Below are 19,157 nucleotides of genomic sequence, written 5' to 3'. Positions count from 1 at the left end.
GAAAAAAAAAAAAAAAAATGAGAAAAAAAAAAAGAAAAAACGAGCCTCGAGCATCATCGTATGGCAATATTTAAAGAGACGAGTTGACATGTACCGTAGGACGTGTTTCCAGAATATTGTGGACGAATGTAAATTCGATGTGTTGAGTAACGAACTGGAGGATCCATCCGAGTTGGACCGGATCTTTAACCGGACTGTTTGCTCACGACTTCGTGTCGTCGGTGAATGTGTAAGATAGTAACTAATTTTTTATGGATTCTTTTTAACGGAATATTTCATAATTTATTCCGATATCTGGAAGAATTCGTGAGATATGCCTGGAAAAAAACGCATTTCGATTTGAGGAATTTTAAATATATACGAATTGTTCGAGATTCGTTACAAATTTAAAATGGTCCCCAATGTTAGAAAAAAAGTAAATATAATTTTTAAGTATTTTTGGATTGATGTAAAAAAAAAAAAAAAAAAAAAAAATATATAGCAAAAAATCTCTTCGAAATTCATTCAACGTTATTTTAAATATTCTATCCTATCGTATATGCAATTTAAAATCCGTAACGATTCCAAATTGTTCAAAATTTATCTCAACGGAATCGAAGTTACAGATTTTCGATCACCACGTCTCTCTTCTCTTCTCTCTGCACAATATAACCATTCTTAAGCTCTCCAAAGGATACAGAGGATCCATAGGATTCCCTTATTGTCGGTTCGAGGCTGCGTTCACGACAACGTTGCTCACGTACGGCAACGTGCTTGGTATCGTAGAAATTGCTGTAACACCACACCGATCACGTAGCAGCGGATGGTCTCTCGACCTCATCCGGCGATGATGATGATGGTGTAGTGGCCGGTCGCGCGCGAGCGCTCGCAGTGTGAATGAAGAGAGGGCTAAAGATTACGAGCGTCGCAAATTGCTGTCAATTTTGGTGATTTTTCGTGGCGCGCCTCACGAGCAAAACGTTGCCCATTTATCGGTCGCGTGTAACCGGCCGCATGCACGACCGATCAAACGTTTCGTGATCGATGGTAACGAACCTTTCATACCCCCCTCCTCCCCCCTCCCCCCATGGAATTCGTAATGAATCGATTACCACAGATGCATACCCGTGCCGCGTTATCTTTATTCGATAAATTAATACCTGCCAACGTAATGCCTGCGCGCTCTCTTCCCGATCGCTTTTAATCGTCGAACCCGATGAATATGTAAATCGTTCGAATATTCCGTCGAATGCTTCCACGGCGAAATATATATATATATATAATAAATAAATTATGCTTTTTCGTTGTATTATATTATAATCGTATATAACGTATAAGTATAGAGCAAGATGTATTATATTTATTATTGATCCTTTTTTTTGTACCTTTTATTGCGTGGACAAGCTTCGAGATATAATCATCAGATTCAATAGATCCAATTGTGAAACTGTTTTTTCTAAAAATCAAATGACAAACAATCCGCATGGATGTATATATATATTTTTTATCTCATTATGTTTCAGAATTTCGTTGACAGCTTATAAATATTTAGAAACGGAAAATCATTCACGCAACATCGAGTAAGTCAATTAATACGACTTTATTAAAAGAATCATAAACCGTGTCCAATTAGATCCCCTCGAATATTTTTTAACAATTCGAGAAAAATTATTTTCTCCCGGTATAACATCGTAATAAATATCACGTATAAACATCACATATTTACTCTTCCACGTGATTTATCGGCGATCATCGTCGCCCAATGTGTCAGCAATGTATCGATTGATTAAACAATCCACTCGTCCCACCATTCCCACCAGCAATTTCAATTCTCCCGGCCACGAAGCCTTGCCGTGAGCAACGTAACCACCGCCGATGCAACCACCGCCTTTTTTCCCCGGATCGCGCGCTCATCTCCACACTGTCGGCGTGTTTGCTCACACCCACCTGTGTCCTGGCGTGAAATCAATGCACGTGTAGGCGCGTGCACGTTACCGCGGCCCGAACGAACCGTTCCCTTCGCCCGTGAACACAGCCACAGGGCTTTTCCGTTTAGCCGATGATTTACGGCGCGAACGTGTCTCGGAAGGTGTCGATCGCATAATGGCGAGTCCTGTCGCCGTCGATCGCCGCCCGATACGGTAATCACGGGGTGGCATCTACCTGGCCCCGATCATAACGATAATGGTCGCTTTGCGGGGAAGACTTCATCCTACACGCCGGCCCTTCCAGGACCCCGAGAGAGGAGATCACCTGCGCCTCGATCGCTGAGAGCAGAGTCAATTGGGCCTGTTTCGCGTGGTGAAACAGACCCGCGAGAGTTTGCACGTAACGGAAGAGCGTATTAGGCCTTGTCGGTGTTTCGAAATCGGCTCGATTATTTCGAATTTATGGAGGCTACGAATCGTGGCTCCGCAAACAAGTTTAAAATCGCGTGATCTCGGATATTCCCACATGATAGAGAGTTCTTCTTTTTTTTTTTTTACGCGGCCGTTGAAGTATTGGTAACCGTGACTATTTCCGGTCGTGTTACAGTGTTTCTCAACATTTTCTTTTTTTTTTTTTTTTGGATATCTCCTTTTACGTTTAGAATTTATGAAAAGTATAGAAATATTGAAAAATCAGAACATCGAAATTTGTGATCATTTGCTAATAAAAAAAAAAAAAAAAGCGTGCTAATGATACCGATAACACGAAAGAATTAAATATTTGATGAACGTCGCTAACCTTTCAACCATCATGGGAGCAAATGGTACCATCCTTTCGAGAAATCGACGCACGGAGGGACCAACCGAATCGTTACCCTTTACGAGGAAACAGGGGCTAACCTCGATCCAGGTGAAACCGGAGCTAGGTCGGGCCCTGTCAAGGATACAGATGTCTCGTTCATTATGACGCGAAACGAGCGAAAGAAAAGCAAGAGGTGGATAGGGACCTGTCGCGGCCGGGAAAGGCATGAAATTCCCGCCATTCACGATGTCAGCTATTAACGGACGCGCGGCGTCTACATCCTTTTACAAGTCAGCTGCTTTGTAACCGGCCGAGCTCTATGGAGACCGATCGTGCGCATGCGCGCGCACGCCGAGCTTTAAGCGCACAATCATCCCGTGGCCGTGGCTGGGAACCGATGGATTATAATAACGTTAACACACGGAATTACACGTTAAGGGCCGGCTGACTACGCGCGACAAGGACGCGCTTAACATTTCACATCGGCAATACGTCCGTTCGAACGATTTGCGTCAATAAGGTACAACACACGCTCACACTCGCGTTTAGTTGACACGTAATCAACGAGGCTGCACACGATCGTTATTAAATTCCCTTAGTGAGGGGCTCCTATTGTCGTATATTTTTATTGTCTTCGGGGCTTATTTATAGACGCATGCGCTCGCAGGCCCCGTGAAACGAGCAATCGAAAGCTTTTTTAACTCTTACTTTTTACCCTTTCATCCAACTTGGTTCCCTAGAATTTATTAATTACCATATGTCACGGCTTGTTCAGCTTAGCGATAGATGAGACCGTGGTTATGACTGCATAGTACGCGTGATGATCGTGCACGGGGACGGGTGGCAGGGGGTGGCGGTGTCTTGTGGGAATAGAAATTGAATGGACAATTGATTGGAATCGTTTTTCTCTTTTTTTCAATTTTAAGGATTTGTTCTGCAAGGATTTGGAAATAATTGCAAAATTAGCAATTTACGAGACGCGTATTGAGACGTCGCATTAATAGCAATTAGTTCGAGTTTGATTTTGTTTTTTTCAATTGTTCGTTAAATTCTCCGTTCTTTTCTCACGAGATGCGAGATGATAAGTTTTTTATTTTAAATTCAAATCTTTTCGGAACAACCGTTATACTTATGAGATAATATATTCGCAAAAGAAAACTTATTTATCTCCCCAATTTCGAACATTTTATTTTAAATAATTAATTTTAATTCTCTCATATTCCCTAACTTCTTTTTCTCTAAAATTGTAACAATCATTATTCCGGGTTTAATTAATATTCCATCTTAAAAAAAAAAAAAAAAAATACCGCTACGCTGAATCAACAAAAACTTTCCGACATTTCCAATCGCTTCCTGCTTATCTATCCTATCGAATCATCAGCAATCGAGTGTCATCTAACACAGAATCTAACGTTTAACATTGAAGAAATCCAGTTCTGGAACGAGTGGCTCGCGAGAGAATCAGAAGGGAAAACGACGGAAATCGATAGACGAAGGTCGACCGGGTTCGCGTAATCGCTCGAAAATAGCTTCGATTACGGGCAATAGGTTCGCCTCGTAGAGACGTTTTAGGATATTCTCATCATCCTCTCGAGAGGCAACGATTGTGAAAGCCACGAATGGGGACAATCAAGACGGGCGATGGCCGATTGGGAGAGATTCGGACGGTCCAGTGCGGTGGGCAACGGTTGAAAACTGGGCGGATCGTAAAAACTAAGCAAACGCGCATAAACTCGAGAATTTATGGAGACGGCCGTTGAACACCGCAAACGAGGAATTAGAAATCGACCTCCATCTCTCGACTCCGACCTCGGTCGTTATGATAATTCGGTGAAACTGGAATTGGAGTATTAAGAACCGTGTCGTGTTTACGGTACAGGTGTGTTTGTGCGATCGTACACGTATCCCTTCTGTGAGGAAATAAAATCGGGAAGATGAGACATCCTCTCCTCGATCAGGTTTTTCATTATTCTAGAAATCGTATCTTGTTTTTACTTTTTTTTTTTTTTATTCTTAATTATCGGATTAATTTATACACGCGATACAAGATTATTTTATCCGCTCGTTGCGATGTTCGGTAAATTAAGCGGCTATTATTTTACTCGTGGCGTTCATTCCATCGTTGTATCGTAATTGAATTTTTAATCGAGTCTGTGTGTGAAGTCTAACCTCATTTCCATTTTTATTTGAATTGTTTAGCGTTGAATTAAAAGAAAAAACGATCAGCCCCTTAAAATTTTAAAACCAATTTTAAAACTTATTTTAATCAATCCAAAGTATAATTCCAAAGTTAATTTCTTAAAATAATTTTCGAAATTATTCTCTCGTTCGATGCACGGTATAACTCGACGATTCTTAATTTTTTTCTACGTTTAAACAAGATCGAGCAAAATTTTCCAAGAAAGCAAGAATTTAAAGAAGGAATTTTATATTGAAAAATTTCGAATAATATGCAAAATCTCGTGTTAAAAAGTGATGCGACAAAATCGTCGAAGCTCCATTCCCCTTGACATCAGTGTCGTCGCGGTGGGCGTTCCGAGTATCAGAAATTACGAGGCTCGCATTCCCCATCGCGCCCCGATATTTTTCTTTTCGTCGAAAAGGGAGCTCGTCCTCGCTTCTAGTCCCGAAACATAAATTTCATTGGTATCGTCGTTTTTCGTTCTCTACCCTGGTAACTCCACTGCACCCCGTGGCTTTTAACAGAGACCAGAGCAAGATAAACGGATATGAAACTGCTAACCCATCTTCTCACGTAAACTGGAGTACCTTGTTTCTTATTTTTTTCTTTCCCTCTCTCTTTCCCTTGCATGTTATAAAACGCTGTTGTGTTTGGTTCGTAAAAACTTTGTCACTTTTGAGACTTTTTTTCTCGCCTTACCTTATATTTGTAAATTATTTTTATTATTCCAAAAATAAGAAAAAACTGTCAGCTAAGTTTTCATTAACTTATGCTTATTTTCTTATTCTTCGTATCATTATTTTGAAGTATTTGAAGTAAATGAACGGGTAACTTTAACAAGTATTATAAGATCGTTGCATCACTATAATAACGCATGCACAACATATGAAATATATCGAGATATAGATTTCATGATAAGGACAATTCGGGAGCAGTTTACTTTTTTCTTCGATCAATCATAATTTGTATTATTATATTACTTATTATCAAAAGACTTGTCCCGAATGAATTATGAATTCTAATTCATCGTATTCAATAATTCCATTCCCACAACTCTCAATCATATATTTTATAACTTTTCCCTTATAAATAATACTTAATTCGCACCGCATAAATTCCATTATTCCAATTCCGAATCGAACATCCCACCTTTCCATAACAACTCGTTACTCCCCAACCCATAAAGTCTCCGACCAAACAAATGATCGATCTTCACCTTTTCATCATCCAACACGAACCTCTACCTCTACTGTCCCCCATATCCACGAAGTACAATCACACACACACACACACACACACACATCGCACGTTCTCTATCTCGAAACGTTCCTCGACAGCCCCTTCCCTCCCCCTCCGCCCTTCCCAAACACTAAAACAATGATCGTTAAATCGTTGCACGATCGTGTCGGGGGAATCTACCGCTGACAATACAAGAGGCCGCGTTATCATTCAAATGTATATTAACGTCGCGGCGTAATAGAAAATTTATCGCCGAGTTGGCACAATACCCGTGCGCTCCGGGACGCGTGCAATCACGTTTATTTCTCGTTCTCAAGGTGCATCCACGCGCGCGTAATTCCTCCTGAAAGGTGGGAGAAGCGCGCATAAAATGGAAGAGAAGGAAAAACGCTGTAAAGCGTGGCGAGGTGGAAAAGGGACGCGAAAGATGCTCAACACTCGCGATTTCTTTCAACCGGCAATTTATAGATCCGCGAGCGGCGAACTGACATAACGCGAGGATCATTTTTCTTCGTTGGAGTGACGGTGAGTCGCATCCCGTGGAAACTAATCTGGCTGAATCGATCGAGATGAATCGAATTTCTCGACGCACGGATGTAATTATTCGTCCCGGCAGATAAAAATAAGGAAGATAACTGAACGAAGAGCAAGAGAGAGAGAGAGAGAGAGAGAGAGAGAGAGGATTAGAGGGGATCAGAGGGGGAGAAGGATTTCTTTGGTGAGCGCGGAACGGTGACATTTTCCCCTGCGTCGATGTATCGACGATAATTGCCCAACGAACGAGACCAAGCGAGATCCACAGTCAGATAAACCGAGATCCAACCGGCGGATGATACAATCTGATTTATATTGGACACGAAGCTAGTAACGCAGGCGAACGGTTGCTTTTCAACGCGGTTACGCGCTCGGCCTCGCGGGAAGCGTTAATTGATATTTTATTTAAATCGTATATGTCCATCGGATGAGATTGCGACATCTAGACAAGTATTTCTCTTCTGGAAGAGCACGAGAGTTTTCTGTGTCGGTGGGCATGATAAAAGCTTGACCGTGTGAAGATGGAATTTGTTGGAGAATTTTTTTTCTTTTTTGCGATCGCAACTTTTTATTAATTTTGGATCGAACATTTCTTCTCGATAATTGATATCGATATTGATATTAAGATTCTGCTGTAATTATACTTAGGAGCGCTTCTAACCTCGCGTAAAATGAAGTTTCGTGAAAGGTGTTCATCGAATTTAAATATATTGGATGCGTTTCAAGAACTGTCAGGAGTGGATTAAATTAACCTGGCATAGTCATTCCATGAATCAGAAGCTTCGTGGAATAATGTTTCATCGAGAACGGACCATTTCATTCACCTTTCGTCACTTACCATTCGATAGACATAGGCGTTTCGCCAGTTTCCTTTTTACTATTCCTAGTTGCCTTAAGGGAATTCCCAATGTGGCTCACAATCGCGATCCCTGTGCCAACGAAAATCAAAAGGAAACAAAAGAAGAAGAAAGAAAGAAGAATGGGTAACACTTAACCACGCGCAGGGCGCACCTTGGACACTGCTCACGGAAGAACATTCTTCCAAAAGATTTTTTTTCCTTTATTTCCAATCTGTCGATCATGAAATAAAAATTGTTATATATATCTTTGAAAAAATACATTTTTTTATATTCTCATAGAATGTATTTTCTAAAATAAACTTTACATTCGATCGTTAAATTTTAAAATTGATAAAATTATAATTGTTGTAAAGAAAATTCTTCTAATACGAATCCGGCTATATTTTCTCGGGGACATATTTTGCCACGAATTGATTTTTAATTCGAAACTTTTTTTAATTATACGAATGAAAATTTGCGAATACATTCAGTTCGAAATAAATAATAAGAGTCGATCATTCTCGACTGTGTTGCGACTTGTTCATTATAAAAAAAAAATGTTACGTAAAAGATCTTGTGAACATTTTATTCCATTACGAAAGCAACAATTTAAATGATTAAAATCATCTATGATAATTTATGAATACAGATGATATATCAACACTTAATGCATACATTTTATTCACAAGAACGGATCTTTAATTGGTTATCAAGATGTTTTAGAAGGAGATTATTTCTCGACAATTTAAGAAAAATGTATTCGTAAAAATATACGAGAACATATGTTCAGGAGCGAAAACATTTGCTGCATACACGCAATATCGATACGGAGAAAGAAATAATTATTTATTTCTACCACTATGGGATTCGAGAAAAAGAAGAAAATATATTCGTATGATATGTTTATATTTATATAATGAATATCCTCACAAGTCCTCGCATATCCTTCGATTCGTTTTAATCCATTATAAAAAGGAAATTTGAATTTTTAAATTCATTTACGTCCAATCAAAATCGAAGGACATAGCAGATGATAAAAAGTGCTTAAAGACGCATGAATCTTCTTTCGTAAAGGATTCGAAACAAATACGAGAGAACGAAACTAAGTCGAGAGCAAAATACAAGGAAAATGGCTACAAACAGTGTAGAGAGTAGGATAGGTTCTAGGGCGGAGCGTACTCTAGCTCGGTCATAGGGCGTGAGAAGGTACGTGGACGATGACGTCATCGGAGACCAACGTGCCGCAAAATAATTGCAGAGCCTCGTGGCAAGTGCCGTGTCATTAGGCGCAGCGATCATAGAATTTCGTGTCGTTCGCGTACGAAATGGTCATTAAATCATTATATTTATCCGTCAACCCCGCATGCCGGCAGCCTCTTGACCCCTCCGTGACCCTTGCGCCACTCTTCTTCTCGCTCCACCTCGACACAAGACCGTCACTTCTCCTTCTAACTCCCTCTCGATACAGACAGAGAAGCGTGACCCCGCGAACCAACCTCTCGAACGATGCAACGAGTGTCATTGCTATCGTCCAACTCGTTCTCGATCGCATACCCTCTCGGCCATCATCGAGTTTCTTCACGACTGTCTCTCCTCCACGCTCCTCCAGCTGTTCATCTTCTTCTCGTTAGCGTTCCACCGGAGATTTTTTCCAATCTTTTCTCTCCCCCCCCCCCCCCCCCCCCTCCTCCCGTGTTTTTCCTCTCAATTCTCTTCTTTTCCTTCTTTTCCTCTCCTTCGTTTCGAGTCGATGTTGGTTCCGGTGACTGTTAAAATTATGAAAACGACTCGACGCGTCGGCTCTAGCGCGTCTAAACGGCGACGAAAGCACGATTCGCGGTGACGCGAGCTCCGGCATGCCGCCTGTCTTTTATGACAGTCAGGTGCCGTATAAATTTACTTAATACGCCGCGACCCTGAAACAGCTGAGCCGGTAATGGAATCTCCATATATGCGATTCTTTATTACGTCGAAAATTGCGGAGCGTGGCCGGTTCTTCGAAGTCGATCGGCGGTACGGCCTCAGCCGTGATTATTTACAGAGTTTTGTTATTGTAAGTAGCGTGATTATCTATCTTCGATACCCGTGTGGTCTCCGTAGGCGACTTCTGCGCTTCGTCGTGTTGAAATTTACACTCGGAAACTCGGAATTCCGAGTTTCGAATGGCTCGACGAAATATCAAGCCTGAATCCGGCTTAACCCTGAATTTTATTTGATTCTTTTGAGAGAAAAATATATACACATATGTTGATACTCGATTGCAATTCGAAAACAGAGAAACTGAATAGTTGTTATAAATAAATTGGTTGATAATGGTATAATGGCACGGTGTTTTGCAACGTGTTATTAATTCAAATTAATGTGGAAGTTTCCTCGAAAGAGGAAAAAATAAAACCATATCCATAAGTATAAAAATAATATTAATTTCTTTTCTCGAAATGTATATTATATTTCAATTGTCAAGTTAGGGTAGGTAAAGCGTGAAATGAAATTAAAAAATATATAATTATTTTATTGAAAATAAAAGAGTATATACAAAGTATATACTATATAACTAATTTTTTCGAGGCTTTCGTTCAATTATCATGCAACAATTACAAAGATCTTATCGTCGATAAACTTGACGGGAAGTATACGGAATTACGTATATCAAATTCCTTCTTTTCGACATTCATATTTTCCAAGACCATCTATCGAATATTATTCAAATCAATGATGGATTAAAATCTCTTGAAGCGTTTAATTGCCTAGTTCGACGCGGCTTGTCGGGCTATCTCATCCGAGATCTCGCGATTCGCACGCGAGACGGATCTGTCTTGGAAGGGCGAGTTGTTGCATGGGAGAAGCATAGTGGAGATTCATTGGGAGGGGTGTAAAAGGAACAACCGGCGGAGGGAAAAAGGGTATAGAGGTGGACGCGTTCGCTCGTTTACTCGCGCGATCCTTTATACGAAGGGAGCCCGTTGTGCGAGAGATAAAGCCCGGTAAAAGTCGAGAGACGCGTATCGCGGCGTTTCTCCGACGATTGTTATCTGCCGGCGATATATTAAGCGCCATTACCAGTATTTAGAAGGCGGCGCTGCTGTAGCTAGGCTCGCTGCTGCCCCCTTATCGAGATCGTCGAGCGTGAAACGTGCTGGACCACGCTGGGCACGCAGCGATAAATGCAGGGATTAGCCAGGCTGTACGTTATCGAATCGAGTTTTATCGTTTCGTGAGAAAGAGATCCAAGTAATATTGCATTGCCATCGTTTTGGATTAAGAATAAGGGATAGTGTGTCATGGGGATTTTTTTTTTTTTTTTTAGGGGAAAAAGTTGAGGTTAGGTTCTAGAAGCGCTGAAGTATGAATGATACATAGCGATGATTTTTTTATTTCTAGTTGATTTGAGTTTAATACCGATGAAAAAATAAATATCATTGAACTTTGAAGGTAGAATCAAAGGTAGAATCTTTTTAAAAAATATTTTAATTTAAAAGTTAGTATAGTTCTGGAGTAGATTTTTATTTTTTTATTTTATTAGTAATAAATTTAAAAAAGTGTTACATTTTCATCACTTCTGCAGTTTATGTTAATAATTTTGATACCAGGAGAATGGAATTGCAATAAAATGAAGAAGAAAATGTAGTATGTATGTATGTAGTCGGCAAATTCTCGATAATATATTGTTGAATAAAAATCGATAAAAATCGAATTCTAGTTTGACGTGTTCCATAATCATAGAATTCCTTTCTTGGTGATTAATCGAGATAATTAATTGACCAGAATTGAAAGAATTTCGACTTTATAATAAAATAACGGTACATTGTTTACATTGACCAAAACTCATAGTCATTTTTTATAATATCAGAATGCATCAAAAAAAAAAAAAAGAAAGAAAGAAATACTAAAAAAAAAGAAAAAAGAGAAAAAAAGTTATGAAGATCGCGATTCTTTTTAAATTCTGGAGAAGAAAAAAAGTAGCCTGTACATTATAGATTCATAACTGGTTTCGATTTAATCGGATGATTCAGGATATCAAGTGTCATTCATCAGATTAATCTTGGATTTATCGTTGTGTCTAAATGAAATTTTCATTTATTCTAAACGAACACAGTTAGATGGAACGATAAAGAAACGCGTACTCGCTTCCAGAACTTGTAAATGGTGTCATCAGCGTTGCTACTTAACTAGTCGGATCGTTATAAACTTTAGAATTTAGTTTAGTTTTACAAAAGAGAATCGAAATAAAATCTTTCGAAAAAGAAACAGATTTTTAACGATTTTATAACACGTTTCACTGCCACAAATTATTCTATTTCGAATCAGTGTTTCTAAAATCTTGAAAATGTCCGTATCGTGTTACTAATTTATCCTTGAAATCGAGTCTTGTTCCAATGAAGTTTTTTCTTAATTAAAATGGATACCTCACAAAATGGTAAAATATATTAAAATAAAATACTTTCAACAAAATATAAAAATACAATAAAAATAATTTTAAACAATTATAAATCTTATTTTTAATTAAATTAAAACTTTTTAATGATAGAAATATTAATGCAAATGTTCTAAATTTCCTTATTTCTTCAAAATTAGCAAAGAAAATATAAAAAAGTATTTTTCAATTTTTAAAAATAAAATATTATTCTCAGTTAATCTATATTGAAACAATTAGTAGCAATTTACATAATAAATTTTCCAAAAAAGAAAATCTCATATATTCTCCATATATTTTTGATATCGTTTCATTTTAATTGCAATATCTATACTAATCCTACAATTTGTCAATCTATATGTACTTATAATTATTAAATATTTGAAAATAAAACAAAACTATATAACATAATGAATACATAAGAATCTGAGGAATTACAACAACATAATCCAAAATATGATAAAAGTTATTTGCAGAACGTTCCTACGTAACTTCGATTCATCTCACGAGAGAAAGCGTGGACCTGCACTCGTCGTCGAGAAGGGTTGACCGTGATGCATCAGTGTATCAGCACGTCGTCCAGGTCCAGTGATATCAGTTTGGCGATCTCTGAACGATTTGTCAGCGGTCGACCGGCCGTGTAGCAGCTTATCAAATATATATCGAACACCGCTCCCATCGTGTATTTACTGCAGTCTCCGATGAGCTTACGTGCTCCCTCGATTCGATCAATCGACGCAATCGAATGATCGAGATATTATACTAGGAGAACATGATAAAATAAAAGATCGATCGAAATATTTTTCCAAGAATTTTTTTACAATTCTAATTTTTTAAAATTCTTGGAAATGATATCAAATGCTTGGAATATCTAAAAGTCTTAAATATGACGTCAAATTCCTGGAATAATCGAAAATCATAAAAAACTTTCAATTTAAAAAGTAATTGGATTTAATTAAATGTCTTTTAAACTTGGTTTTTTCGTCATATATGGTTTAAAAGTTGTTTTATAGAGAATACTATGATACATTAAAAATTATATGATTCCATTTAAAAAATAAAGTTGAACTTGACGAGTTTTTTATAAGTTCATTTAAGAAAAAACTGAGTATGTCAGAATAAAGCTCTTTCGAAACCATTTGTATCCAAAGCATTTTTTAATATTATGAAAAATAATATATGTATACAAGCCCAAATGTAACTTAATCAATTGTTAAAAAATATGTATCATTAATTATAAATTATATTCAATAAACGTTATTTTTCAGAAAATAAATGAGTTTTTTATTTAAAAAACATTTAACATTTATTCCTAAACCTATATTTCCTCAAGTCATTTAAATTTAAGTAAAATGTTAAAAAATGATTCTTAAAAATATTAGAACTTAGAAGGTAAGTATCTAAAAGAAAAAGGTAAGTATAAGGTAAGTATAATTTTCTTTTTAAATTATATTATTTTATTAAAAAATTTGTTTACAAAAATTGGTCAGTTTACTTATATTTTCAATGTTTATTACAAAAATTTTCGAATGTTTTCAAAAATCATTTGTAAAATACTTACTTCTACTTATCTTTTATTATTTAATTTTTACAAACTATTTTTACAAACTATTGTTTTTAAATGAATTAAATGTTTTTCAACAGTTTTCTTAATTCTACAGTTTATTTACCTTTTATTATCCTTACTTATCCTTTTACAGCTATTTTATTAATAATTTTTCAACAGTTTTCTTAATTCTAAAGAATTAAAGAATATAGAAACACAGAAATATAGAGGAATAAGGAACATGAATAAAAGGAATATTGGAACACAAAAATATTCAGGATGGAGAAATAAGAGTAAAGGAATACAGGAATATTCAGGATTAAAAAATATGGATAATGAGAATACAGGGACTCAGAAATATTCAGGATGGAGAAATATGGATAATAGTAGTACAGGAATATTCAGGAATATCAGATTAAGGAATATGGATAACTGGAGAATAATAGGAAGATAACAATATACAAGATCGAGAAATATGGATAGAAATATTTCATTAAATAAACATAAGGTATAATAATTACAATAATATAATATAATTAAAATAGTATTAAAAATGAATCTCTAAAATAAAAATTAAATGGTTTCGAGAGGAGGCTATTTACATTTTAACATATAGAAGCGTAAAGGATTTTTTATAAAAGCATAATATTGTTTTCTTAAAAAGAAGTATATATTCTTTAATACTACATTTGATGTATCTTGGCATTCAATGTAAAAAAGCAATAACAAATAGCAAAAAACGTTATAGTTTAAAAAATAATTAAATATCATTTAAACTAATGGTTTTTTACTATGTATGGCTTAATAATTTTTTACGGAGAATACCATGATACCATGATCGACTGATGTATTGAAAATTATACCATTCCATTTAAAAAAATAAAGTTGAGATAGATAAGTTTTTATGAATGCATAATGAATACGAAAAAACTGAGGCCACCAGAATATAACCCGTTCGAAACCATTCAACTTTTATTTCAAACATTCTTTAAAACAATGAAAAATAAAGCAGATATTTAAAAAAGGAGGGATAAGATCGAAAATCGATAGAAAAATTATTGTCCAAAAATGCGAATTTATATTAGGAGAACATGATAGGAGGTCGATCGAAAAATTTTTCCAAGAAATGACGTCGAATTCTTGGAAGTGTTCGAACGATTCATCGACATTTTTCGATGTATCTCGCTTAATTTTCGAGATATTAAAAAATAAAAGTTATTTGGTTTCGAGGGAGGTACCTCCTGCTACTGTTCATTTTTTTATAAATAAAAGCGTTAACGATTAATAAACGAGAATGTTATTTTTTTTAAATGCGACCGTACATTTTTTAATACACCAATCGTTGTCCCTTAGTATTCTCTATAAAAAAGTATTAAGCCATATATGGCAAAAAACTTATAGTTTAAAAAATAATTAATATCTTCTAAACTAATCGTTTTTTCCTAAAAATACCCCTATTCATTTTTATAGAGAATGCCAGGATGCATCGATTGGTGTATGAAAAAGTATATGGTGCTATTTAAAAAAATAAGGGTGACCTTGATAATTTTTTTATGAGCCGATCCACGAAAATACTGAGGGTCCCGGAATATAGCCCTTTCGAAACCATTCAACTTACATTCGAAACTTTTTTAATATCGTGAAGAATAAGCGAGATATTTAATAAAAAAAATGGGTATCGAAATTCTCTGATCGAAGTAAAATATTTGTCCAAAAGTCCCACTTTGTATTAGGAAAACATGATACGATAGGAGGTCGATCGAAAAATTTTTCCAAGAAATGACGTCATATACTTGGAATATCTGAAATTCTTGGAAATGACGTCGAATTCTCGGAATCTCTAAATTTCTTGGAACTGGGACCAGGTTCTGTGTATCTGCAAAATTCTTGGAACTGACGTCAAATTCTTGGAACTTTTCGGAACTGTTCGAACAAATGAACGACATTTTTCGATGTATCTCGCTTATTATTCGAGATATTAAAAAATGTTTCGAATAAAAGTTACTTGGTTTCGAGGGGGGCACCTCCTGCTACTGTTCATTTTTTTATAAATAAAAGCGTTAACGACTTATAAACGCGAATGTTGTTTTTTTAAATGGGACCGTACATTTTTTAATACACCAATCGTTGTCCCTTAGTATTCTCTATAAAAAAGTATTAAGCCATATATGGCAAAAAACTTATAGTTTAAAAAATAATTAATATCTTCTAAACTAATCGTTTTTTCGTAAAAATACCCCTATTCATTTTTATAGAGAATGCCAGGATGCATCGATTGGTGTATGAAAAAGTATATGGTGCTATTTAAAAAAATAAGGGTGACCTTGATAATTTTTTTATGAGCCGATCCACGAAAAAATTGAGGGTCCCGGAATATAGCCCTTTCGAAACCATTCAACTTTCATTCGAAACATTTTTTAATATCGTGAAGAATAAGCGAGATATTTAATAAAAAAGATTGGTATCGAAATTCTCTGATCGAAGTAAAATATTTGTCCAAAAATGCGACTTTGTATTAGGAGAACATGATACGATAGGAGGTCGATCGAAAAATTTTTCCAAGAAATGACGTCGAATTCTTGGAAGTGTTCGAACGATTCATCGACATTTTTCGATGTATCTCGCTTATTATTCGAGATATTAAAAAATGTTTCGAATAAAAGTTACTTGGTTTCGAGGGGGGCACCTCCTGCTACTGTTCATTTTTTTATAAATAAAAGCGTTAACGACTTATAAACGCGAATGTTGTTTTTTTAAATGGGACCGTACATTTTTTAATACACCAATCGTTGTCCCTTAGTATTCTCTATAAAAAAGTATTAAGCCATATATGGCAAAAAACTTATAGTTTAAAAAATAATTAATATCTTCTAAACTAATCGTTTTTTCGTAAAAATACCCCTATTCATTTTTATAGAGAATGCCAGGATGCATCGATTGGTGTATGAAAAAGTATATGGTGCTATTTAAAAAAATAAGGGTGACCTTGATAATTTTTTTATGAGCCGATCCACGAAAAAATTGAGGGTCCCGGAATATAGCCCTTTCGAAACCATTCAACTTTCATTCGAAACATTTTTTAATATCGTGAAGAATAAGCGAGATATTTAATAAAAAAGATTGGTATCGAAATTCTCTGATCGAAGTAAAATATTTGTCCAAAAATGCGACTTTGTATTAGGAGAACATGATACGATAGGAGGTCGATCGAAAAATTTTTCCAAGAAATGACGTCGAATTCTTGGAAGTGTTCGAACGATTCATCGACATTTTTCGATGTATCTCGCTTATTATTCGAGATATTAAAAAATGTTTCGAATAAAAGTTACTTGGTTTCGAGGGGGGCACCTCCTGCTACTGTTCATTTTTTTATAAATAAAAGCGTTAACGACTTATAAACGCGAATGTTGTTTTTTTAAATGGGACCGTACATTTTTTAATACACCAATCGTTGTCCCTTAGTATTCTCTATAAAAAAGTATTAAGCCATATATGGCAAAAAACTTATAGTTTAAAAAATAATTAATATCTTCTAAACTAATCGTTTTTTCGTAAAAATACCCCTATTCATTTTTATAGAGAATGCCAGGATGCATCGATTGGTGTATGAAAAAGTATATGGTGCTATTTAAAAAAATAAGGGTGACCTTGATAATTTTTTTATGAGCCGATCCACGAAAAAATTGAGGGTCCCGGAATATAGCCCTTTCGAAACCATTCAACTTTCATTCGAAACATTTTTTAATATCGTGAAGAATAAGCGAGATATTTAATAAAAAAGATTGGTATCGAAATTCTCTGATCGAAGTAAAATATTTGTCCAAAAATGCGACTTTGTATTAGGAGAACATGATACGATAGGAGGTCGATCGAAAAATTTTTCCAAGAAATGACGTCGAATTCTTGGAAGTGTTCGAACGATTCATCGACATTTTTCGATGTATCTCGCTTATTATTCGAGATATTAAAAAATGTTTCGAATAAAAGTTACTTGGTTTCGAGGGGGGCACCTCCTGCTACTGTTCATTTTTTTATAAATAAAAGCGTTAACGACTTATAAACGCGAATGTTGTTTTTTTAAATGGGACCGTACATTTTTTAATACACCAATCGTTGTCCCTTAGTATTCTCTATAAAAAAGTATTAAGCCATATATGGCAAAAAACTTATAGTTTAAAAAATAATTAATATCTTCTAAACTAATCGTTTTTTCGTAAAAATACCCCTATTCATTTTTATAGAGAATGCCAGGATGCATCGATTGGTGTATGAAAAAGTATATGGTGCTATTTAAAAAAATAAGGGTGACCTTGATAATTTTTTTATGAGCCGATCCACGAAAAAATTGAGGGTCCCGGAATATAGCCCTTTCGAAACCATTCAACTTTCATTCGAAACATTTTTTAATATCGTGAAGAATAAGCGAGATATTTAATAAAAAAGATTGGTATCGAAATTCTCTGATCGAAGTAAAATATTTGTCCAAAAATGCGACTTTGTATTAGGAGAACATGATACGATAGGAGGTCGATCGAAAAATTTTTCCAAGAAATGACGTCGAATTCTTGGAAGTGTTCGAACGATTCATCGACATTTTTCGATGTATCTCGCTTATTATTCGAGATATTAAAAAATGTTTCGAATAAAAGTTACTTGGTTTCGAGGGGGGCACCTCCTGCTACTGTTCATTTTTTTATAAATAAAAGCGTTAACGACTTATAAACGCGAATGTTGTTTTTTTAAATGGGACCGTACATTTTTTAATACACCAATCGTTGTCCCTTAGTATTCTCTATAAAAAAGTATTAAGCCATATATGGCAAAAAACTTATAGTTTAAAAAATAATTAATATCTTCTAAACTAATCGTTTTTTCGTAAAAATACCCCTATTCATTTTTATAGAGAATGCCAGGATGCATCGATTGGTGTATGAAAAAGTATATGGTGCTATTTAAAAAAATAAGGGTGACCTTGATAATTTTTTTATGAGCCGATCCACGAAAAAATTGAGGGTCCCGGAATATAGCCCTTTCGAAACCATTCAACTTTCATTCGAAACATTTTTTAATATCGTGAAGAATAAGCGAGATATTTAATAAAAAAGATTGGTATCGAAATTCTCTGATCGAAGTAAAATATTTGTCCAAAAATGCGACTTTGTATTAGGAGAACATGATACGATAGGAGGTCGATCGAAAAATTTTTCCAAGAAATGACGTCGAATTCTTGGAAGTGTTCGAACGATTCATCGACATTTTTCGATGTATCTCGCTTATTATTCGAGATATTAAAAAATGTTTCGAATAAAAGTTACTTGGTTTCGAGGGGGGCACCTCCTGCTACTGTTCATTTTTTTATAAATAAAAGCGTTAACGACTTATAAACGCGAATGTTGTTTTTTTAAATGGGACCGTACATTTTTTAATACACCAATCGTTGTCCCTTAGTATTCTCTATAAAAAAGTATTAAGCCATATATGGCAAAAAACTTATAGTTTAAAAAATAATTAATATCTTCTAAACTAATCGTTTTTTCGTAAAAATACCCCTATTCATTTTTATAGAGAATGCCAGGATGCATCGATTGGTGTATGAAAAAGTATATGGTGCTATTTAAAAAAATAAGGGTGACCTTGATAATTTTTTTATGAGCCGATCCACGAAAAAATTGAGGGTCCCGGAATATAGCCCTT

General features: G+C 35.5%; 1 long non-coding RNA gene across 1 annotated transcript in view; it reads left to right on the top strand.

Moving 5' to 3' along the window:
* Positions 1-13,189, top strand: part of LOC147658201 (uncharacterized) — a 95,772-nt gene extending 82,583 nt beyond the window's left edge. The window contains exon 3 of the long non-coding RNA XR_015290927.1: positions 12,384-13,189. This is a non-coding gene — a long non-coding RNA (uncharacterized LOC147658201). The remainder of the gene's footprint in view (positions 1-12,383) is intronic.
* The last annotated feature ends 5,968 nt before the right edge of the window (positions 13,190-19,157 follow it).

The sequence above is a fragment of the Apis florea genome, unplaced genomic scaffold (assembly GCF_048593485.1).
Source record: "Apis florea isolate Af1SG1 unplaced genomic scaffold, ASM4859348v1 contig_2295_pilon, whole genome shotgun sequence".
NCBI lineage: Eukaryota > Metazoa > Arthropoda > Insecta > Hymenoptera > Apidae > Apis > Apis florea.
The sequence above is the reverse complement of the archived record's forward strand: the minus strand, read 5'-3'. Positions and strand labels throughout refer to the sequence as shown.